This window comes from Sinohyriopsis cumingii, chromosome 11 (genome assembly GCF_028554795.1).
Source record: "Sinohyriopsis cumingii isolate HCF-2022 chromosome 11, ASM2855479v2, whole genome shotgun sequence".
Lineage (NCBI taxonomy): Eukaryota > Metazoa > Mollusca > Bivalvia > Unionida > Unionidae > Sinohyriopsis > Sinohyriopsis cumingii.
In genome coordinates, this window is record NC_142971.1 from 106,681,576 (window position 1) to 106,707,703 (window position 26,128).

Below are 26,128 nucleotides of genomic sequence, written 5' to 3' on the forward strand. Positions count from 1 at the left end.
TTAACCATCTTACTGAAAAGAATAAAGGTTCAAAATTTGCTGAAATGAATTATCGGGAGAAAAATGCTAAAACGTTTTAGATGTCACCGTCAGAGTTAATTGGATTTTAAACCTCAATATATATGAATTGCAGGAAAATGCAATTGAAAGAAATTTGTCAAAAAGTGTTATTAATAATCAGAGCTAGGGAAAGCCTGTCGTCATGGTTGGGGGCGCATGCACGTATAAATAACAATTCTCGGCTTTCAAAAGTGGAACTGGGTCGCTGCAATTGGTATATGCTATGGACTAAAATCAATTTAGTTTTTTGTATAAGAATAGTCAGTTTTCCCTATATTGTCAAACTGAGTACTTTTACCCAAACATATCAACACCACTAATGATAAATGTAACGTGTGGCATGATATGTCTTTAACAAAGCAATTCATTGATGATAATCAGTTTCCCCTCGTTTTCTATCACTAACTTCTATTCTCAAATGCTCGACTGATTCTACTACAGGTGGAACTCTCTCTCTCTCTCTCTCTCTCTCTCTCTCTCTCTGTACCTTGGGTACAGTGACACAAATATTCGAGGAATCATTCTCCTTTGCAATTGATACCACAGTTAGCTTTGATTGTGTTAATACTGAACAGGAGAGCTCTGTTTATTAAACTTTGTCGACAAGGAAGTCTATTCCAAAGGTTACTTCCCTCCTCTACGGCAATCACTGAATACAAACACCTTACTTATGAACATTTGTAAGGTATCGTCACCTAAAGGAAGGAAATCAAATTATCCCAATTTTAGATACGTACATTCAAATATGAATAATTTCTTTACAAACCCAATTTTTTTAAATCTTTAATATCAACATGTAACAACCACGGCTTACCTCCCTCTGTCCAAGATGAGTTTCGATATGCGTCAAAGTTCCTTTACCTTCAGTAATACATTACATATCCACATAGCAATTATAAGAATTACTCTTGAATATGTTAAGAAGTTTCAGAGTAATCTTTCTAATCTCATATTCCAAAATTAAAATTTTTAATGCTACTTATCCACACACCTCACACCGGCTCCCGTACAAAATAGTTTACATAAGAGTTTGACTATTTTAATGCGTTTTGCCATCTCAAACAGGATCGAGACGGACGTGTTATTACCTGTTAATATTCTCTACCTACGCTTTTAAAACATTACGCGCAAAAAAGGTATTTATACCACTTTGTTGAATTAGAAAACAGAACGTCAAAAATAATCCATGTCGCTTACTTTGATTTCATTTCGATTAGTTACTTTTTCCATTCAATGATTATTCAGTGTAGAACACGAACATTCATATTTACCGTAGAAGCAGCAGTAAAATTCCATACCTATAGGACACGTCTGTGTGTTGCACTGGATGATTTGAGATTCCGATGAAGTTCCATTACACTGTCGTCCACCATTCTGGGGAATGGGATTGGTACAGGACCGGCTCCTAGTTCGAGTCTGTATACCTCCACCACATGTGACACTACAGGTTCCATTTGGTGTCCAGCCATTCCAAGCGCTCCAGCCTCCATCTACGAGTTATCATTAAGGTGACAACAGATACAACATATGAATATGAGAAAACGCACGAATTAATCATTCCGTTTAGATACAATATATTATGGAAAATATATTTTACATATCCTTTTGGAAAGGATGATGGTCGCTGATCGGCTGAAAATAATAATTGCAAACAAATTATTTTTGCATTTTTATAAAAAGCCTGTCGCCGACTTAATTGGATTTTAAAATGAGGTCACCAGAAATTGAAAAAAATTTCAATTTAATGCAATTTAGAGCAGATCTATTAATATTTTGAGTCCTCTTAAACCTTTGAGTCGGATTTTCACGATTTTAGCCATCTCGAACCGGAAAAAGAATATTTTATAATTCCATGATTTATAATCGGTGCCTACAACACTATATTTCGTGAGGAGAAAACTTTTATGTTTCATTCTTCAAGTAGAAAACCCCATGCCTTAGATGATATATGCCACTTATTTTGATTTTGCTTAGTTACTTTCTCTATTCAACGAATGTTTAGTATAGAACACAAACACGCACTGCTACCGTTTAGGTAGTAGCAGATTCCTTACCTATAGGACACATTTGTGTGTTGCACTGAATGGTTTGAAATTCCGTTGAAGTTTCATTACACTGTCTTCCACCATTCTGGGGAATGGGATTCGTGCAGGACCGGCTCCTAGTTTGAGTCTGTATACCTCCACCACATGTGACACTACAGGTTCCATTTGATGTCCAGCCATTCCAAGAGCTCCAGCCTCCATCTATGGGTTACCATTTGAGTGACAACAGACACAAAATATGAATATGAGAACACGCACGAATTATTCATTTCGTTTAAACAGAATATACCATAGATAAGATATATATATATATATATATATATATATATATATATATATATATATATATATATATATATATATATTGGAATGAATGACTGTTGCTGATCGGCTGAAAATAATAATTGCGAACAAATTATGTTTATATTGTTATAAAAAGCCTGTGGACACCTTATTTGAATTTTAAAACCAGGTCAACAGAGATTGCATACAAAATTGCAATTCAATGCAATTGTGAGCAAATATATCAATAATTCGAGTCCCGAAAATACTTTCAGTCAGAAAGTTAAGCACATAGAATTTAAAATTTGCGTCTTCCAATTATTGGAACTGGATTATTCCAGTTATTAAAGGCCATGTATACAAATAACTGCAGTGTTTTCTAAATCCTCTACAAAAAATACTGCATATGTTCAACTTTGTCGAACTGGGTACATTTAATCAGAAAAAATCCAAATTACATAATAATATTGCCTGATTATTCTCTCTTGAGTGTCACAGATTGATTCTGTAACTAAAAAATTTGTTTATGATAATATCCTTGTGGATCTCCCTTTGCCTCGGGACAGTGACGGAAATGGTCCAAGAATCATCTTCCTTTCATGATCCATACAATATTTATCATTAGATTTCTAGTAATGCTAAAAGTACCTCTTTGCTTAGCAGGCGTGGTGAAAACTGAAGTCAGTGACAATGGTGGATTCGATGTTAAAAATGTTCGGAGAAATCTTTACATAAAGTGATCGTATCTTACATAATTTTCATGTCATGTATCCACACATCTTCCACCGAATTCAGTGCCTAACATTTGATATAACAGTCAATTTACTTTAATGGCCTTGGCTATCTCGAACATGAAAAAGACTATTTCATAATTCCATGTTTTATGTTCGGTACCTACAACATTATATTTTACGAGGAGAAAACGTTTCTGTTTCTTTTTTGAAATATTAAACACCATGTCATAAATGACATATGCCACTTATTTTCACTTTGCTAAGTTAATTTCTCTATTCAACGGTTGCTTAGTATAGAGCACAAACACTAATTGTCGCGGTAAAGATAGTAGCAGATTCCTTACCTATAGGGCACATTTGCGTGTTGCACTGAATGACTTGCAATTCCATTGAAGTTCCATTACACTGTCGTCCACCATTCTGGGGAATGGGATTGGTGCAGGACCGGCTCCTAGTTTGAGTCTGTATACCTCCACCACATGTGACACCACAGGTTCCATTTGATGTCCAGCCATTCCAAGCGCTCCAGCCTCCATCTATGGGTTACCATTAGAGTGACAACAGAGACAACATATGAATATGAGAAAACGCACGAATTGTTCATTCCGTTTAGATAGAATATACCATATATATATATATATATATATATATATATATATATATATATATATATATATATATATATATTGGAAAGGATGGTTGTTTTTGATTGGCTGAAAATAATAATTGCGAACATATATAAAAATATACAAAAATATGTGGACACCTTAATTGGATTTTAAAACCAGGTCAAAATTGCGATTTAATGCAATTTTGAGCAGATCTATTAATAATTCGAGTCCCTAAAATCCTTTCAGTCGGAAATTTAAGCACATATCTTTAGAATTTACAATTTGCGGCTTCCAAATATTGGAACTGGATGATTGCAGTTATTAAAGACCATTTATCAAAATATCTGCATTTTTTGCTAAATTCTCTATAAAAATACTGCATTTTTCCTACTTTGTCAAACTGGTTACGTTTACCGAGAACAAAATCCAAACTACATAATAATATTGCCTGATTATTCTCTCTTGAATGTCATATTTTGATTCTGTAACTTAACAATTTCTTTATGATAATATCCTCGTGGATCGCCCTTTGCGTCGGGACAGTGACGGAAATGGTCCAAAAATCATCTTCCTTTCATGATCCATACAATATTTATCATCAGATTTCCAGTAACGTTACAAGTACCACTTTGCTTGTCAGGCATGGTGAAAATTGATGTCAGTTGATGACGATGGTGAAGTTCATGTTAAGAATTTTCAGAGTAATCTAATGACAGTATCTTACACAATTTTCATGTCATGTATCCACACAGCTTCCACCGGATTCCATGCCAAAAGTTTATATGAGAGTTAGAATACTTTCACTTTAGCCATCTCGAACAGGAAGACTCTTTCACACTTCCATGTTTTATATTTGTGCCTTCAACATTATATTTTGCGATGAGAAAACTTTTATGTTTCTTTCTTGAAATAGAAAACACCATGTCATAGATGACATATGCCACTTATTTTCATTTTGCTTAGTTAATTTCTCTATTCAACTGTTGCTTAGTATAGAGCACAAACACTCATTGGCGCGGTAAAGATAGTGGCAGATTCCTTACCTATAGGGCACATTTGCGTGTTGCACTGAATGGTTTGAAATTCCGTTGAAGTTCCATTACACTGTCTTCCACCATTCTGGGGAATGGGATTGGTGCAGGATCGGGTCCTAGTCTGAGTCTGTATACCGCCACCACATGTGACACTACAAGTTCCATTTGATGCCCAGCCATTCCAAGCGCTCCAACCTCCATCTATGGAATTAAGTTAGAGTGACAGAGACAAAAGAGAAATATAGGAAAAACAACTCATTTTGCATTCCGTTTAGATTACTTATGTCATGCATAAGGTATATCCTATTTAAAAGATTGAATGTCGGAGAATGGCTGAAAATAATGATTGCGAACAATTATTTCCTTCTTTTATAAGAAGCCTGTAGACGACTTAAACTAGACTTTAAAACCAGGCACCAACGGTTTATTGAAAATGAAACATAATGCCTTTTATCAGCAGTTTTATTAATATTGTGTTTCCAGAAAACCTGTCTGTCGCAAATTTAAAAACATACAATGTATATCTAACAATGTTTGGCTTCTAAATATGGAACTGGATAATTGCAATTACTTAAGGGTATTTTTTTTTAAATTATGTTTTCTACTATCGTACGTGTGCAAATATTGCATTGTCCCTACTTTGTGGGTACACCTACCCAATAAATATCCAAAACACTAATTGATGTTGCATGATCATTATCTGTTAGGTGTTGTATATTACATCTGTAATCTGGCCATGTATTTATGATAACGTTATATTTCTTTATTTTTTTCTATCATATTCATCGATTTTCAGAACGATTTCACTGTTTTTATTATGTGTGGATTTCCATCTACCTCAGAAATAGTCGAGGAATTATCTATCTGACATAATCCAACCAATATTCACCTTTGAATGTCATTTACACTAAAAGGGATCGCTTTGCGTATCAAACGTGTTGAAAATTGATGCTAGTGAAGAAAGTGGAGTCAATTAAAAAATTTACTTTACCTTACTATGGTCATCACTGAACATAAACATCTTTCATGTTATCATTTGCCAGACATAGCCATCTCAAGGAAAAAACGACCGATTATACTGATGTTATAGAAGTACACACAGTGGCTCTCAGTAATGTATCTTATATCGACCTGCAGCTTTTATGACAATCTAGGCTTACGTCCCTTTGTCAGAACCTTATTACAATGTACACTGAAATTCCTTTAGCTTAGGAAATTTGTAACATATATAGGTAGAACGAAAATTCTTCTTCACTCAAAATATTAGAACGTTTCTAAGTGTTGTTGCTTGCATCGTTTTCTTGTTTCGATGCAAAATAGTTTGCATACATTTATAATATTTAAACGATTCTAACGATTTTTGCTGTCTCTAGCATGATGTAAACTGTTTCACTATTGCCTGTTTATATTCTATCTCTACACCTGTAAACAACTTATCAGAGTTTTATTTCTTTATTTACTTACAAGGCGTCAAGTTAAAACTTATTTACGGAATATTCATTTTAATTTTACGTTGCTGCCTATTCATTTCAGTGAAGGGCCAACTTGTTTACTCTAAGCCCACAATAACAACACGAATTCGGTCATCCCACTTCATTTTTTATATTAATTAGTTGCTTTTCAATATCGTCGTGCAGCCTTGCTGTTTTGTGTAGAGTCTCCAGGCTCTTACTTACAGTATAAGTATCAGCAGGCTTCCTTACCTATAGGATAAGCTTGTGTGTTACACTGAATGGACTGAGATTCCATTGAAGATCCATTACACTGTCGTCCACCAGTCCTTACCTATAGGGCACATTTGCGTGTTGCACTGAATGACTTGCAATTCCATTGAAGTTCCATTACACTGTCGTCCACCATTCTGGGGAATGGGATTGGTGCAGGACCGGTTTCTAGTTTGAGTCTGTATACTTCCACCACATGTGACGCTACAAGTTCCATTTAAAATCCAGCCATTCCAAGCGCTCCAGCCTCCATCTATGGAATTAAATTAGAGTGACAGAGACAAAAGAGAAATATAGGAAAATACTACTCATTCTGCATTCCGTTTAGCTAACTGATGTCATGTTTAAGGTATATACTATTTAAACCAATGAAAGTCGCAGAAAGGCTGAAAATAATGATTGCGAACAATTATTTCATCCTTTTTATAAGATGCCTGTAGACGACTTAAATAGATTTTAAAACCACGTACCAACGGATTATTGAAAATGAAACAAAAATCCTTTTGTCAGCAGTTCTATTAATAATGCATTTCCTGAAAACCTGTCTGTCGCAAAGTTAAACACATACATGTACAGTTAACAATGGTTGGCTTCCAAATATGAAGCTGGATAATTGCAATTACTAAAGGCAATATGTTAAAAACGTTATGTTCTCTACTATTGTACCTGTACAAGTATTGCATTGTCCCTAATTTGTGGGTACACCTACCCAATACATATCCAAAACACTAATTGATGTTGCATGATCATTATCTGTTAGGTGTTGCATCTTGCATCTGAAATCTCGCCATTTATTTATGATAACTTTATATTTCGTTATTTCATTCTATCATATTTATCGACTTTCAGAATGATTTATCTGTTTTTGTTATGTGTGGATTTCCATCTGCCTCAGAAATAGTGTAGAAACCATCTATCTGACATAATCCATCCAATATTTACCTTTGAATGTCATTTACACTAAAAGGGATCGCCTTGCGTATCAAACGTGTTGACAATGAATGCTAGTGAAGAATGTGGAGTCAATTCAAAAATTTACTTAACCTTACTAAGGCCATTACTGAACACGAACACCTTTCATGTTATCATTTGCCAGACATAGCCATCTCAAGGAAACAACTGCCGATTATATTGATGTTATAGAAGTACACACAATGGCTCTCAGTAATGTATTTTATATCGACCTGCAGTTTTTATGACAATCCAGTCTTACGTCCCTTTATCAAAGAGTCCTGTTGCAACGTACTTTGAAATTCTTTTAGCTTTGAAAATTCGTAACATATATAGGTAGAACTAAAATTCTTCGTCACTGAAATTATTAAGACGTTTCTGAGTGTTTTTTCTTACATTTCTTTCTTGTTTCGATGCAAACTATTTTGCAGAGATCTATAATATTTGAACGATTTTAACGACATTCTCTGTTATGTACACCTGTAAACAGCTTATCAGAGTTTTGTTTCTTTCTTTACTTACAAGGCGGCAAATTAAAATTCATTTATGGAATATTCATTTTTATTTTACATTGTTGCCTTTTCAATTCAATGAATGGCCAGTTTGTTTACTCAAAGCCCACAATAACAACAACAATACGTGTATGCCCCTTCATTTTTTATATTAATTAGTTGCTTTCTCATATCGACGAGCGGCCTTGCTGTGTTGTGTAGAGTCTCCAGGCTCTTACTTAAGTATAAGTATTAACAGGCTTCCTTACCTATTGGACAAGCTTGTGTGTTGCATTGAATGTTCTGAGATTCCGTTGAAGATCCATTACACTGTCGTCCACCATTCTGGGGAATAGGATTGGTGCAGGACCGGTTCCTGATTTGAATCTGTATACCTCTACCACATGTGACGCTACAGGTTCCATTTGAAATCCAGCCGCTCCAGGCGCTCCAGTTTCCATGCACTGATTAAAGCATGCACACAAATTAAATTCTTAGATTTTACTGATTATTGGAATAGTTGTTGTAGCTGCTGCTGTGTAGGAATAGTAGTATTATTAAATATCGTAGCCATAGGAGTAGTAGTACTGATAGATGTTCTCATTTTAATGATACAAATAGAGCAAAATAATTGCTGTTTGTAATAGTATTATTCATTGTATTAATCTTACCCGCGGGACAAGTTGGTAAGATGCATGGTATCGTTTGGAAACCTGTTGAACTGCCGCTACACTGACTTCCTCCGTTCTGAGGTACAGGATTATTGCAGGACCTTGCTCGGGTTTGGGTTTGTATGCCTCCTCCACATGTAACACTACAGACGCTAGTTGAAGTCCAACTAGCCCAAGGTCCCCAACCTCCGTTTACTAGTTGAATTTGAGTTCAGAAACGATAAAGAAAAATATTGAATGAAGATAGAAATAAGATGTTTTTAAAATGTTGAGATTAAAACTAAGAATACGTACCTGGAAATAAAATCAAAGAGAATATTTTGTTCACGAAACGAATAAGTAATCTCTTTACTAATCGATGCATGATATTAAAAACAAAACAATCGATAACAATTGAATTACTAGATCTTGTGCCCTATTGGGAGACTTGTAGTAGCAATGCTAGTGGTGGTGGTAGTAGCAGAAATAATAGCGTCAATAACTGTAATAACTGTTGGTATCCTAGTTGCAAAGTAAGAAGCAGAACACAAATAGTAGTTTGTAATAGTAGTAGCTGTTGTGGTAGTCTTACCCGGAGGACAGGTTTGTGAATTGCATGAAATCATTTGGGACTCTGTTGAACTGCCGCTACACTGTGTCCCACCGTAGCGAGGAAATGGATTATTGCAAGATCTCGTCCGGTATTGCGTCTGTGTACCTCCCCCACATGAGCGGCTGCAAAAGCTTGTTAAAATCCAGCCACCCCACGGTCCCCAGCCTCCGTTAACTGGTTTAATTTTGGTTCAGCAAAATAAGACAAGCGAAACAGATTATGAAATGATGGTGAGAAGATTGGTTCAAGAAATGCTTATACATGTTTAAAATGAAACAACAAAATAAAGTATTCGCGTTGAGACAAAATTAGAAAGGGTATTTTCAGCATATCCTCTTAATCGTTGTTTCCATGAAGTGAACTATATAAATTATAACCCAAGATAATTCACTGAAAATATACATCATGTAACAAACTTAGATATTGTTATTACTTGACTACACCTCTCTCTCTCTCTCTTTCTCTCTCTCTCTCTTTCTCTCTCTCAATCTCTCTCTCTCTCTCTCTCTCTCTCTCTCTCTCTCTCTCTCTATATATATATATATATATATATATATATATATATATATATATATATATATTGCAAATGAGACATTATTTCCATTTTGATGTCTTATTGTGCCTCTATGTAATAAGATATTCACTAGCATACAAAAATGCGTATGTGTAATAGATAGACACAGACGGTCAATTGTACATACTCGCAGCCCTCCTTCCCACCCTTCGTTTATCATTGCATCCATCTGTACATGCACATATACCGTGTATCGCGTTCTTTTAACAAATTAAAAATTTGGAGATTAACAGTTTCAGATTAAGGGAAACAATACAAACTACGTCAAAATATCTTTTCCGTTCATAATAATGCCGTCAGCGTTTTTATCATTCGTGGTATTTGGTGGTTGCTGTGGTGGTAGAATTAATAATAGCGGTAGTGTTGTGTCGCCCATATTGATCATTGGAAATGCTATGATATTCTTATTTTTAAGCACAGATGACGGAAACGAATTAGGAAATACTACAAATAGTGCTGGAAGTAAATAGTTGTTCTTTCCAAGGTTACTTATTACATCAACTAAACAATAAAGTTGAGTTAAACCCATTAATTAGAATTACTCCCAGTCATTAATACTTTGAACACAGTGTTCAATGTGGTGAAACCCTTTAACTGTTATGAGCAATACAAAAATGTATCCACGTCATACGCATTGATTAACATTTGTGACCACGTACAGCTAAATTAAACTCACAGTGATGGGCAAACAACATATTACCCCAATTTTGTATAATCAGCAATGAAAAACTATATATATATATATATATATATATATATATATATATATATATATATATATATATATATATATATATATATATATATATATACACATAACAAATTGATTGTGAACCCTCTATGTTGAGACAAGTTTATATCCACGAATCCTCCATAAAGATACATCCATGAGAACATGAGGAGTGATAGACAGACAGAAAACAGAACATTCACGTTTTCCTTTAGAACATTAAAGTAGTATAGGAGTGATATATTACCAGGAGGACAGAGCTGTGTATTACAACTCTGAATCTGAACCCTGTCAGGTAGAGAGCAATATGCGGTTCTACATTGGTAAGTACAGGATTGTACTCCACCTCCGCAGATCGCTGAACAAGATGCACAGGAACTCATAGAGTAGGCTGAGCGTTGAAGAGAGAAAATACAGAGATGATTCAAGCATAAATTTTACAACCATACAGATTTCATCCCTACATTTCAATTATAACATTGACAGCCTATGTAACCAGTTTATTTCGTTAAGTATAATGAACTGTCAATACATATTTGTTATTTGTTAGTTACAACCAGATTTGCGATGTTCGACTGATGACGTAATACGTCATTGTGGTGATAAGATGGCCTCCAGACTAGCTTAAACATTGAAAGTTTCACTGGCTGTAGTATAATCTGGAGAACGGAATTACCATATTTTGGATCTACTTATCTTAGAATTATTAAGACAAAGGAGAGTAAATGTTTGCATGTTATGAAAAGCCCATTAAGATGCAATTCACTTCGCATGTACATTGACTTAACACTTCTAAAACTTCATCATATTTCTGAGAATACTCGAGATGATTAAACGTATGCGATGTTTTATAATCTACCACACAAAATTGGTCACAGTCACCTAATTATTTTACGAGCTATGAAGTCAGCCTAAGTGTGGTGGTATATTAATCTATTTTAAAAAAATCAACGTCGCAGGTACCCAAGCCATTTTAATTGGTATCCCTGTCACCAAACAGTAACAGCTTACATAAACGGAGAGGTCACTACGGGCCGGAGTTTTACTCATTAATGAGGTGATCATCATCTTATTTTCAAAAACTGATTGATTGTTCATAGGACATAATTGTGTTTAGCGTATCATTCTATGTATATATAGTCGTTTGGACAAAATTAACATTATTTAATGGGAACATATGTAGTTTTATGTGAACAAAAATATGCACAAACCGTTTCTTACCCGTTTTATCGGTCGCTTAGGGTGAATTTGTTCGTTAGAAACTTTTTAAATATGTTGTTCTTTTGTGTATGTTTTTGTGATATTTACTTACAGCATCAATTTTTGACACGTTCCCTGTTAAAAACACATATTCTAGGAAAACCCAACAAACTGTTCTGTAGAGCATTTTGTATCAGCCTCGTTTTTAATACGCATGTCCCCACAAATCTACATGTCGTTTATTCCAGTACATAAACAAATGTTTGACAATTTTTGAGTTATTGTAGTGGAACTAGAGGATAGCATTTATTAACATTTAGGGAATAAACGTATACAGTTTTATACCAACTTTTCTTCAACGAGATCGCATTTTCTCAATTTTGTCAAATTGGATACATCGATCTACAAATCCTGGCGACTAAAACAAGGTCAATCTCAGTTAACGATCTTATCTCGCCTGGCAGTTAACTGACTGATGTTTAAACGTGGTATTTTATTACGGCCAACATGTACGGTTTGGTCTTTCAAATGTGGGGAAAATTCAGTTCTTAAAGAATAAAAACCGGGAACCAAGATTTACTTTCCTTACCATATAGTAATTAATGTGCACGCACACCATTAAGATAAACCATTGCCTGACAAGCTTCTCGAAAGGAAGGAAGATAAATGTTCCCACGTTAAGCACAATTTTTAAACGACGTTAAATAAGTTTTGATAAAAAGGGAAAAACTTATGTACTAGTCACAGATTGCCTTCCAGTGTCATAGTCCCGCTGCCATATGCGTTTAAATGCATTCGGTTTGAGACAAACACTGCATACCAACATAGGAACTATTATTATGAATTTTGCAATAAAGACGTTTTAGATGATTACATTATTTTTTCTAAGATTTTATCAACTTATTATTATATCAGGAAACCAATATGAAAATAAATCCCTTGATATTGTCAAAACAGTATTTTCAAGGAATACTACTATTAATTCTGAATAATTATTGTGAAAGTAAAATTTGAATTTAGGTTGGAGCGAATTCATTATGTATGAGCTACGAAAGCAGTCTGTGTGTGGTTGTATATCAAATACCGTATATCAAATAATGAAAGTTAGAGGTAGCTGATTATCTGAAAACAATTACAGGAAATAATTTGACGTAATGTTTCTATGAGATCTATGATTGGGAAATTGATTCCAGTAGTAGGCTTGAACACGTAATCCATTTTACTGTCATTGACTTCGCCGCTATCGGATTTTGATGGAGATATCTTACTGTACTGAATTTTTATAGTGGGCACCTACAACGGCATATTTCTAGAGAAAACAAATGTGACGCACATCATATCAATTTCATCGTTTCAAAAGTTTCTTCTTGGATGGATGGTTAACAGAATGAATGCGTGTTTTGCTGATCTTACCATGAACGTATAACAATTTACCTTTCCCATTTAGTGCTAGGTGGCTTGATAAGATTGCGAATAGTGAACTCACTCAAAGTAGTTATAAAAGGCTATCCTTTCTTACGAAATGCTGCATTATTCAGCAAGAGATGATTATAAGGATTGGAAAGCTTGGAGAGTCAGCTAACTAAACACGCACAAGGGATTCTTATTTCAAGCATTTAAGACAAGGAATTAGTTGACTATGGCATCTTCTTCCAACTTGACATTTTTCATCATAATAGGATTACAATATTTATGAATCATTTGTATACTATTTTGAATTGTTTTTATTACAGCCGAATCTTTGCAAACTTTCTTAGAGTAACTGTTCACCCTTTATGTAAATTACTTGCTGATCCTATAACAGTTTCTGCTATAATGACGAGATAATGTTGCAAGACAAGCTATGGAAAATGAATGCGCTTTTCCAGTTGTGCCCAGTAGTGTGTTAAGGATATGTTTAATGGAGAGAAAGAATAGCATCTACCAAGCCTCAGAGATGGTTTCTACTTTTTTGTATGCTTCCGAAAAATAGGCCCTTTTACCTGTTTAAACAACCAACTATTTACAACTGTGCAACGTGATATTTTCCAATGCCTAATTTACCAGAAAGGACGTAACCTACGATAATCCTAGTCTGAGAGTTTAAGACAAAGGATGAAGTCTTTCAGAGTAAAATACAAGTGTATAACCTCGTGAAAAACAAAATCTACCTTATGTATCGTTTCATTTAAAATAATTGAAATAAAACATAGAATAAACGAAGGATGTAAGGAAATATGTCAAAAGGGGACTTTGGAGAAACAAGAAGGAAATGGACAAACAAAGATGGTCAACATCGTTCTGGTTCTTTAGCCAAAATGTTCTTTTACATTATCGACGGTTTTGCATATATACTGATTTCAGGAAAATTATATGTTTGTAATTCAAGCTTATGTAATTTGAAAATGAATGCTTATTTAAAAACAGTACTTACTGCATGTTGCTGATCTAGTGCAGCTCATTGAAACAGTTCTAGAATTAAATGAAAAAACAATACAACGATTGATTCATTATTTCTTCTATAATACGTCCTTACTGTAGAGAATTAAATAATGTTCATTGAGTATACTAAATAATCAATGATTTGCAACTAGTTTATTTATTCATTTATTTTTAAAAGGACGGTATTGCAAAATATTGCCTGGCATTAATGAGTTATATCAGGAAAATACATTAAAATAACAAAGAAAACAACGAAATATCCCAACATTATGGGACGCTTGTTGAATCGAGGTGATAAAAGATTAGACGTATTGATTAAAATAACAAACCTGTAGCGTGAACAAGTGCCTGCACTCCACCACCATCCACATGATTCTGTGTATCTTTCTTGCTTGTAGCAGGTGCCCGTGTAGAAGCAAGTCTCGCTACAATTTGCAAGGTTAAAGAGCTTTCATTTCCATGCGAACATTCAACAGATCCAAGTCCACAGAAAGGCAGAGTGTTAGCTCGAGAGACACAATTTTATCATGATTCCATGTTGTACGAATGTTCAGTGTATTTCCAGCATGTTTTCAACTAAATATGCTTCGTAAAGAAACTACCGGTATTTCAGTACAGAATGATAGCCTCTAAGTTTGGAGGGAAATATTTTTTGGAAACGACAGAGATTAATAATTTTTAGTTAAAACTGACACAACTTTAATTCCCTATCCTCCGTGAATATTTGACTATATCAAATGGAGAATACGCAATTGATTGTTATGAAGAATAAATAAAACAAATATGGAAAAGCTATAAACCTAATGAATGAAGTACCAGCAATGCTCTCAGGTTCCTTGCTTTGAATTTGGTGTTAATTGTCGGATAGTTTCGTAAATATTTTGTGATGATGTCATTAAAGCGATGTATACCCCAAAATATCGATGTCACATATCATAATTGTTAACATATGAACTAACGGTAGTGAGCTTTTCAAATAACAAAAGTTTTGAACATAGTATTATCTGTGCGTGATGTTGTTAGACATATTGTTGTCTTGATAGTCATTGGTGGCGTCTTCTCTCAGTCGACGTTACATTTGTACCACTGTTTTGTTTACTTATACTTTGTTACGCCTGAAAACATGTTATTATTATTATTATTATTAGTAGTAGTATTGATTATGATAAAGTGACAAATGTTGATTCTGCTATTAAATTACGCGACACACTGTGCTCGAAATTGCGTTACCAACCTTTGCAATACTGACAAAGTCATTACAAATCAAATGGAAGAAACGCCAAGAAGTATACTGATTTTATATGTTTTGTTTTTTACATTTCTTGATTATTCTTATCTCCTACACGTGTCGGGTCAAGTCTCTATTGTAATGAATATTTTAATCAATCAACTGCTAAATTAATGAGTAACTATGCAGCTAGTGTCATATTAGCAGCAAAATGAAAACATCAACACAGTTCGTAAAAATGAAAATCTCTTTTGGACACAAATCAGTTTTGAAAAATACACTCTCAACTTAGCAGATTTGTCTACATATCCCGGATGTCTAAGGGTAACAAAATGTTAACATAAACCTATCTTTCAAGTTTAAAAATTAATTGTTGAATCATCTTATAAAATAACACTATTTGTGCAGCCTGGGAAATCATGCTTTTACAATAAATAATACCTACATGTCAACCTACTAACCTACCTATATATGTTGATACACATATACACGTGTACAAACATATATCCAACGTTTTCAAAACATTATTCAGTCTAAGGATACAGATGATACATTATAATATTTTAGTAATAGAATTGTAGAGGGCAAACTGAAAAGGGATTTACAATATGTTATAGATGTATTACAATAAGCATAAACTTAATTAATCCTTATCATGTAATTACAAATGGAACCAAAGGTCTAACATTGTACTTAGAAGTTAGAAATGAAACTTGAAAACTATTAAATGCTCCAATCACTTTCAAACACTACTTATATTAATATGTAAGAAAATAGAAATTATGAAAACAATTAGAGGGTTTATATTAGATTACTGGTCTTAAAAGTGTTGAGTTCAGATGTTGTTCTTGTTCTTCTTATCAGTGTGGGGTTTGGGGAGGGAGGGTGTCAACCTTTTATCGAATGTTGTACTGTGGAGAGAGAACGGTGATTGTTCTTAAAATGAGAGACTATTCAGCTTAATCAAAAAGAACAACGTCTGTGCAAGTTTATAAAAACAGTCGCAACATAATATTAGAAGAAAAAAAAAACACATAATATTTCCGCTCTAACAAGTCATACCTGTTCAAAGTTAACAAGTGATACCTGTTCAAATATGTAATTTGCATGCGGCAGGTGTGATACACCTTCCTGATAATAATATACCCACCTTATATAACTGCATTTATATAAAATCTTACACATACCGTACCTTAAGTCTGATCGAATGAAATACATCATGTAGAAAGAACATGCAAATCTTTAACAGCATTTTGCCACATTTAACCTAAAGAATCGAAAACTCAAATATATCCATCTTCTTTAAATGCAAGTGGGAGGAACAGCAAGTCATTATGTGAACGATTTCATGTTAAAATACTTGATGCGATTTCAATGTTTTCTTGTCCAAGCCTTTCTTCTTCGTTTGAAGACTTAGTCTTTATACAGTACACTGCGCTTGACGTGAATAAGTAAAATGATGATATCACGCTGAGCTACAATGACAATGAGGTATAAAAAGACCTGTATATTAGTATGAAATAAATGACAGCATATAATTTTAAAGTCAAAATAAGCAGGGGGTGGTCTCACTTAATGCATTTTAGCATCTCAAAGTTCATTTACATATTTTCACGTGATACTAAGATTTTTCGTTAATCTCTTAATGTAGTATTAGGAAAATGACTGCCTGGATGTAACTAAATTTCTCCTGAACACCACATAAAATATGTAATGGCAATACGGAGGACACTTGTTTGAAACATGAGTGGCTTACTAAAATCAAACTAAATAATTAGAACAACTTATTTTTCTGGAATGAAAATATAGTATATTTCCTAAACAACCCTCAATATATTTCCATGTTATTAACCTTATATGACATTCCAAGTTTTGCAATGTGTCTTCTTCGTCCCCATAATTCCTCATTCCTCGTCCTCATCATTCGGTGCAAAACAGGAACGGGATGGCTAATAAAGTCTTTAGTTCTTTGTTATAGAAGACCTGTTAAAGCTAATAATCAGAGACTACAATAGAAAGTATAAACTCTTTGAAGCCTTACCCATGAGCCGTGCAGACAAACACTGTACATACAGCAATAAAAAGGACGACGTTCCCAGTAGGACGGTTCATCTCCGTTCGTATCGGGTAATGCAACATTGAATAATACGAATATCGACTGTCTGGGTTTATAAGCTTTGCCACTTTAGATTTACTTTGTATTGCCACTGCATTCTTTAGTTTATTTCTCGACTTAGGTAAACACCTGTCAGTTATAACCGGAATGTGCAAGTTCTTCCTGGTTGTTTTGAACAGTTTAAATGATATGCATTCTAAATCTTGCAACGAATATATTACGTCAAAATAACCAAGAATTAGTGTCTTACTTAATGCAAGTTTATCCTGAATATATATCTCAAATGCTTACTTTGATACAATTAAGCCATTTCTAAACAATTGTCAAAAATATTTTAAAAAAATTCGTACTTTTATAAAAAATTATTGCAAAAGCTATTCCCATCTAATCTAATATAAAAGAAAACAAAAGTACCTTGAAGGTTAATAAGTGATTCATAGTTTTTAGCATACAATGTCGAGTACATCATTAATGGTTGTTTGTTTGTTTTTTTTTGTTTTTTTTTTGGTGAAAGGGGCTGTGGGTGCCTCTATTTTCTATTTGTTTTTTATGTTGTTTTTGTTATTATACCCCGCATAATTTTTTTGTATATATGGCACAAACTGTTAGAAAATTATCCACTCGGCCACGTTTAATTTTCACCTAAGATTTTCCTCATAAAACCACCTCATCTAATAGGATACAAGCTAGAAAATAGCTTAACAACTACATACGAGAAATTCAGCTATGTGGAGTCCGAACTTAAAAGTTCACTTCATTTGTAGGATAAACACTTCTAGTGTGTCTCTTTACACAATAAATTGTTCCACCGTCGTACGTATATCATTAGGTAACATATCTAGGTCCTCAAAAATCTGTCTTACTCATATTTACATTTTTTATTCAGTTGTTTAAAAGATATGCATACTACAAAATACATAAGATACAAAACCATAAATCGTGATTCATAATTAAAGGCACCTAAAATTATTTGGGTATTCGTATACAGGTTTTCGATTAAAACAATATTATATTTACTAATTATAAAGCAAATTAATGCACATATTGCACACATTCCTATATGAACACACACACAGTGACACAGACACGCAGACAGACACACCAACACACACACACAGACACACACACATATATATATATATATATATATATATATATATATATATATATATATATATATATATATATACATATATATATGTGTATGTATGGAATAAACTTTATTCTGCTTCACGGTAGTTTAATACGTGTAGTTGTAAAGTTGATGACAAGAATGTATAAGAATATCGTTGGTACTGAATGTAAATTTACGTAATGTACAAAGCATTATATCAGCTCATAGGATCTGATTCTGTTTACCTATTGTCCAAGGTCACTCATTATCAGCTTACATATCCCAAAATACCTTGAATAGTCATTGCTGCAGAACATGCAAACTAAATACGTGAATACACATTCATGCAACCAAGAGAAGATTCAAACTTCCCTCCCTCCCTCCTGATAGATAGATAGATACAAGTGTGCGTGTGTGTGTGTGTGTGTGTGTGTGTGTGTGTGTGAAAGATAGAGAGAGAGAGAGGCTGAAAGACAGAGAAAGACGCCGGCCGGTCTCCTATCATCCTCTCCATAAACACAAACGAATAATACATTCTTAATGAATCAGAGCCTGGAAAAAATGTGTGATCCGAATTACTTAGGAAGAGACAGATGTCTGTCACCAAGTGCAGGTCACGTACTATGAATGGTAACACATCTAACACAACAGTTTCTACTTGAAACAACTTTCATACCTCGTATTACCTAATTATGGCAAATTAGTTTCGAAAGTTATTTTCATGATAGCTATGTTTTCTTTTATACAGCGGCTTGGTAATCAAGCGTTCAACACCTCGTGTTAAAATTGATTCACAGAAAACCGATTTGTCAGAGAACAATTACATAGAGTTCAAATCCCCAATATAACCGATCGAAGACAGGCATGCAATAGCAAATAAATTATCAAAAACTAGAAAGACCATTACTTTAAGATACAAAGAGGACGTTACGCATCCAATCAGTATCAAGTTGCTTATTTGAACAATGTTCTTACATGGCGAGAGTAGTGGCGTACACAACTGGAATGCATTCATAAATAGGTAATTAATCACTTGCAGGCCGTATTTTTAAAAATATATAATATCCCTAAAATGCATATGCAATGGCGTCTCTCTAGTACGTAATCATATTTTCAATGTTAAACACACAATGTATTATTTTGAAGTCAATTGTCTTTGCCATTTCCGCTGATTTACAAAGCACGCTATTGGTTACTTGACCTTTACATAATAACGGATGCAGCTATGAAATCCAATAGATTTCGTCCGACAAGGCACTGAAATATCTGATCAATCCACCAAGGTGTATATAGGGATAACATATCGGAGCCTTGGCCAGCAAAGATGATCTTAGTATATAAGCTGATGAGAACCTGTAAAACACTGAGAATATTAATGAGTTAATAAATTAACTTTGGGATGGTTATATTAGCAGAGAGAGAGAGAGAGGGAAAGGTGTTAGCTATATAAGTCATTATTTTTAGGAAAGACCTGCTGTCTTGTACAAATACCAACAACTTTCAATAGAAACACATTTTAAGTCAATAGAATCTAGAGATTAGTTTTAAATGTAATGAAATATGTCTCTAATATAGACTCTAAATTCCATAAGCAAACATTCATACTGGATCGAGAGATTCCATGAATTGTTTAAAAGTGTATGTATGATGCTCATCGAAGACTACCCAACGAAATATACTGCTTGTCACGTCGACAAATGACGGCGAAAACGTCCTGAAGTTGTAACCATAGTTAATAGCATACACACACACAGAAATAGACACGGCACTATTTTCACTACAAGCACACTGAAAGATACTGAAAGATACTGAAATTCCTCTCAGGAAATTGAAATTTAAGAAAAACGATCCTTTATACATAAAATGCCGTAGTGTATAAAATCCTTACACGTATTAGCTAATCAGGAAATCACTAGGTTATCTTTATTAAAATGGGAGTGCTGGCAAGCACAACTAACAAGTTCAGTATCAGCCGTAAAGTTCGACATTCTTCTTTTAGTTACAATGTACTGAATTGTTAATGATAAAAGTACTTATTTTAAAAAGAAAAGCTGCGTAACTCATTAACTTACCTATACGGGTAGGAACAAACGTATTCACATTAATGGCACTCCCTTCATTGGCTTTGATAATAAACATGTGGGGCCACGGTGGTTCATTGGTTAGCATGCCCGACTCACGATTGAAAGGTTGCGGGTTCGAATCCTACCATCAGATCAGCCTTAGCCAGCTACTGGGATGTGCCCTAGGCAAAGGTACTGTACGGCCAGAGCACTTTACTCCAATTGCCTCGGCACTAATTAAGTTTCTTGTGTTGCTCTGCGTTGAAGCATCAAACCAAACCATATACTATACATCAAAACTGTAAGAAATGAATCGCTGTCATTAATCAAATTGATTCATTATCATACGGGTTAACACATTATATTTTGTCCCTACCGATATTCAAACACTAGTCCGTGCGTTAAGGTAGCCAACCCCTCCAAGTATGCACACATCAAAATTCATGAAACTATCTACATGGGTTATCCATGTGATAATATTCTGCACAATTGTACAAGTTTTGGGGTCCCTCTCTTTGGACCCCAGGAAGGATCAAACGTTGAATATACACGTGATAGTTATAGTGACGTTTTCGTATATCTTGTAACCAAACTTTAAACACGCAGTCAAAAAATAAAGTGAATCAGATTTTGAGTCACAAACCTCCTAATGAAGGCACCAGTCCTGTGTCTTAGTTTTACTTAATCCTTTTCCGTTATGGAAGGCTTTGCCAACCTCCGGATGTAAAATTTATACGGGAGGCTCGCAAGAGAGCTAACTTCAAATATCTATTGAGAAATATCAACTTTTGGTGAATTGTTCAACATAATGTATGTCATTTCTGAGCAATGAAATATATAAAATGCTTGGCAAATGAATTTACGCAATCGCATAGATTCTGAACGGTAATTTGGTACATACAGTGGAACCGCGAGTTCTGGATGCACTATTTCCATCGTCGTACGCGAAGAATTGCTTTTTACAAACCTTTGACGGAAAAATCCTTACAAGAGAAAACGTTATGTATTTATTTATCGCAGATAATAGCAAAAACAAGAATGACAACATATTGCTGAACATGTCCGTAATTTCTAGAATGAAGATATATATTTAGGAGGAGAGAAAATAAACTGTTTTTAAACTTTGAACAAAAATAATGTGGATACAAGCAATTATCTTTTATGATTATATTATATAGAGAAAGGAAAATGTGAAAAGATTTTAATGATCAGGTTCAGAACCTTGTTTCCTCGATATCAAGCGAATAGTATTTGCATTTTCTCTGAATATCTTACCATACTTTTTCAATGTTGTTTTTTTATCGGAATTGCAGTCTATGCGATTGAATATTTTTTATTTGTATTTGTTAGGTTGAAAAGATCGAGTAATATTGGAGAGTGAACACGTAACATTTTACATATATTTCTGTCTATGTGTGTATATGCGTGTGCGTGTGTGTATGTTTGTGTTTTAAATAATTGGACCAAACGAGTACAAAATATTAAATGTTATCGGAGCGTAGAATTCCCCTGTAAACTGTATTTACAGGGAACAATATAGATTAAGTGAAGTGTGGCAACATAAGCATAAATATCATAGCAAACAGCTGGCATTTCCAACTCAGTAATACTAACTGTGCTAACGTCGATAGCCATCGAGTAGAGTTTACCAATCGCACTGAAACTATGTTGCACCGATCTGAATAGACACGTATTCGCGAATGTAATGGTATTGATTCAACAACAATTCTGATTTGTGTATCTAAAATGATAGCCGTGGTCACATTTCCAACAACAATAAGGTGGTTGCCGCGACAATTTCACAAACAGCATCAACAACCATATACACGCGTTTGTATTTAACGAGTATCGCTATTCTCGTTTTCATTTCATCGACTGTTTTCTCAAGTCGGTAATATTAAGCGTCCTTCATAGTTCAGCTATCAATAATTTGATCTCAAAGTATAATTACACGATAAGAGTGCCTTCCTAAGGTGCAACATGCACACTGACTCATAATCAATTATTCTTTATTACTCTAACAATTATCATACAATCATAGAAAATATCTTCGGGAGAAATTTTCGTCGATTATGCAATCTTCAGGCTTGGCATAACGTTTATATAAAACCATACTGATTATGTCAACGAGAAATGCAACAGGAATTTATTTGTTATTGAGCTCCACTTCATCAATGTGGACAAAATCACTGAATGTTCTAGGACTGGCTGGGCATTTTGTGTCTGAGAGTTTTCATATGCTAATGCAATGACTTCAGTCTAGCTTCGAGCTGTTATTTATACCGCAGTTTCTATTTGGCCATAAACAAGACAATATTTTAGTGCGTACAAGGTTTTTTATTAACACCGTAGATATTCATGTAGATATAAATCTTTAAGTGGAATATATTCCATATATATCTTGGTTCCACTTGTCAGTCGATGCAACATCCCGTCTGCAATTTCCAAAGAAAGGAAATCACATGCAAAATCCATCACGTATGTCATACAAATATTCAGCACAACATTCTAAGACGGCTATATCGTTCCAGATAGACGCTGAATACTTCAAACTGAATTTCATATCCGATGACAAATGATGACAAATGATGTTGATTTCATACTACATATGTAAAACAAATTTCTAAAGAACAACATCATCCTTTTCGTTGATACTTGATATGTGCAATAACAAGCCAAGGTGCGGCTGATCAATTATTAGCATTACCATTCGACCTTAGTCACATTTAGTTCTGGTTATCATGACCTAAGTCAATATAAATATTTTCCAGCATCCACAACAAGTTTATTAAGGTTCATTCTACCTTTGTTTTGTACGTATTTTGTGTCTCTTCCAGACTGAACCAAATTTAAGTGAACTTAATAATAGATAAAACCTTTCCTAAATATATTCACTTTTACCCTCCTTCAATCTTCGGCATGGCTTTCCGTGATTTCCGTTGTCTCTTACCTCTCGTTAGTGAAAACAACTTGATAATCAACTTGCTGGTATACGTGCACACCCTCTGTGCATATCTAAGTTTCTACTTAGCACTACTAAGTCAAAATGTGTTGGGCGATTATGTCACCTAAAAAGTAAAACATTTATTAATATTTCTTGATTTTGCAACAGGTTCTCACATTTAATATTAAGCACTCTCGAATGCTCAATTTTTTGCCATAGCGGAGAAAAGTAAGGAAATGGAGGACACAAACGACCTTAGATGGGCGACTACAATTTTTGCAGATATGCCGAAGATAGGGATGGAACCCGATACCGTATAGGTGATATGCAGCTGTTTTGTCATTGTTCTGTCGAGACTATAAGGCGCCAATGTGATTCAAAGAGTACAAAATTGACACCCAAGTATTACTAAAATTAACGTGATTTAACATTGTTAGATTTTACAAACACAACTCCCTGTGTCAAGAGAAACAAAACTAATTACTCATACAATACAGAATTGTGCAATCTTAGTAACGGATCATTCTGTTTAAAACTTCATACCCAGATAAGGACAAGTTTCTGGTTAAAATGCGTTTTTCATGTAGCATGTTCTTGATATGTGTTATGCAGCATAATAATTAGACGTATACAATTCAAACAGTATATTTTCATCCATACAAAGAACGATTTAGACTGAAATTAGAAAAAAGAACAAATTTATGTTCGCAAAAGAAGTATGGTAATATTCTTTACGGCTTAAAGATTCAAAAGAAAATGTATGTATATATGTACGTACGTTCGTATGTATGTATGCATGTAGTTTTTACAGAGAAACAAACTCATTTTCTGATATTATAAACAGTCTCAAAACTTTGGAACAATGAGATGGACAGTCAAAATTGGTAAGGTAAACAATAGCGTATGTATCTTTTTACATATAGAAGTATAACTAGTGAGACCAACATGAACAGCAATTTCAATTATTTACATCTACACATACACGTGTATTCTAGACTCGGCAATGCTTCAGAACATCAGCATAAGAAAAAGATGACTTGAAAAATAAAAATGTAAAATTGTTGAGATTCATCTGTTTGTTATTTTTGTATACATATTAAAAAGAATATTAAGACTAATACTAATAATATATTGGTTATAGGATAGAAAAGTCCTAGTGATGTTCGTTTCGTTATATATAGATATACTCCTTCCGAACTAAATGTTTATATAAAGGGACAATGTACCATGAATTGTTGTCATTTATTCCTCTACTAAGAGTATATTTCAGTAGCAGTAGCTCCAGTACTGTAGCTGCTGAAAATTACAATATTGTTGCTGCAAGAAAGTACAAACATTAAACAGAGACATACATGATAATATCTGCATGATCGAATGGTATAAGTTACTTATCTGACAAGAGATCAGCCAACAATGAATCGTACATATCATATGCTTGGTTGTTACATTCGCTGTTAAACACAGTGTCAAACTAATTCTTCACAACGAGACTAATATCATGGTACCTTTCAAGATCAGTGGTCAATATCTCGCCGCAATTTAAAGATTACACATTGATCACCTTTTAATACGGGAAAAACAAATGCCGCAGTAGTTCTATCACAATCATTCTTCCATTTGGACAATTTTGGCAAATATAACTATAATGAGAGGTCCAAGCCCGCTGAAACAGATCTCGTAATCCACCGAAATACGTTGGCGAAATTTGTTTATCTCAGAAAGTGCGTTTCATTTTACATCGTTCTACATAGACAGCGTAGTTATGAATAATGAACTGGGATGTATCATTTTTCATCATTCTATCCAGAAACCTTGGTATTATAATGAACTGGGATGTATTAGTTTACATCGTTATACCTTTTCACCTTGATAATCAGATGTGATGTATAATTTTACATCGTTATACTAAATCACCTTGGTATTTGATAATCAACTGTGATGTATCGTTTCACGTTAGTAGTGATAGAGGGCGACATAACGTCAATGGGAAATCCATTCAAAAAGGTGTCCCGGCACTATGGCGTCAAAATTTATAGCGTCAATGGGAAATCCAGTCCAAAAGGTGTCCCGAGATTATAGTGTCAGAACTGACCTCGTGCAACTATACCATCAAGGAAAAATTGAAGATAGGTTGAATTTTGTATAATGAGAATAGGAATGAAACAGGTGTGGGCGTCGTCACGGTACTGGACATTGGCACAGTGTTGCAAGGGTATGACCTGAATACGCGCTACTCTAGGTAGAGACAAATAAAAGTAGAGACATATACAAATAAAACCCATACATAGATTGATGAACATCACTCTATCACACGTAAAATACAACATCGACTTAAACAAATTTTAGACAAGAGACTAAATGCTAAGATCAAATATAAAATTGACTAGAAAACAGTTTAGGTAAGGGAGCAAATATTTTCGAGACATATGAGTGGCCCTGAAAAGGGCTTTTTGGTTTTTATGATAACGTCACTACGTTAACATAGAGGCATCGCATATGTCTTCTTTTCTTCCTCAAACTTCTTCTGACTTCTGGACCGGAGA

The 26,128-nt window shown here is 34.2% G+C and overlaps 1 protein-coding gene across 1 annotated transcript in view; it reads right to left on the reverse strand.

Moving 5' to 3' along the window:
* LOC149789234 (SCO-spondin-like) overlaps nucleotides 1–26,128 on the reverse strand; it is a 215,128-nt gene that overhangs the window by 27,422 nt on the left and 161,578 nt on the right. The window lies entirely within an intron of this gene.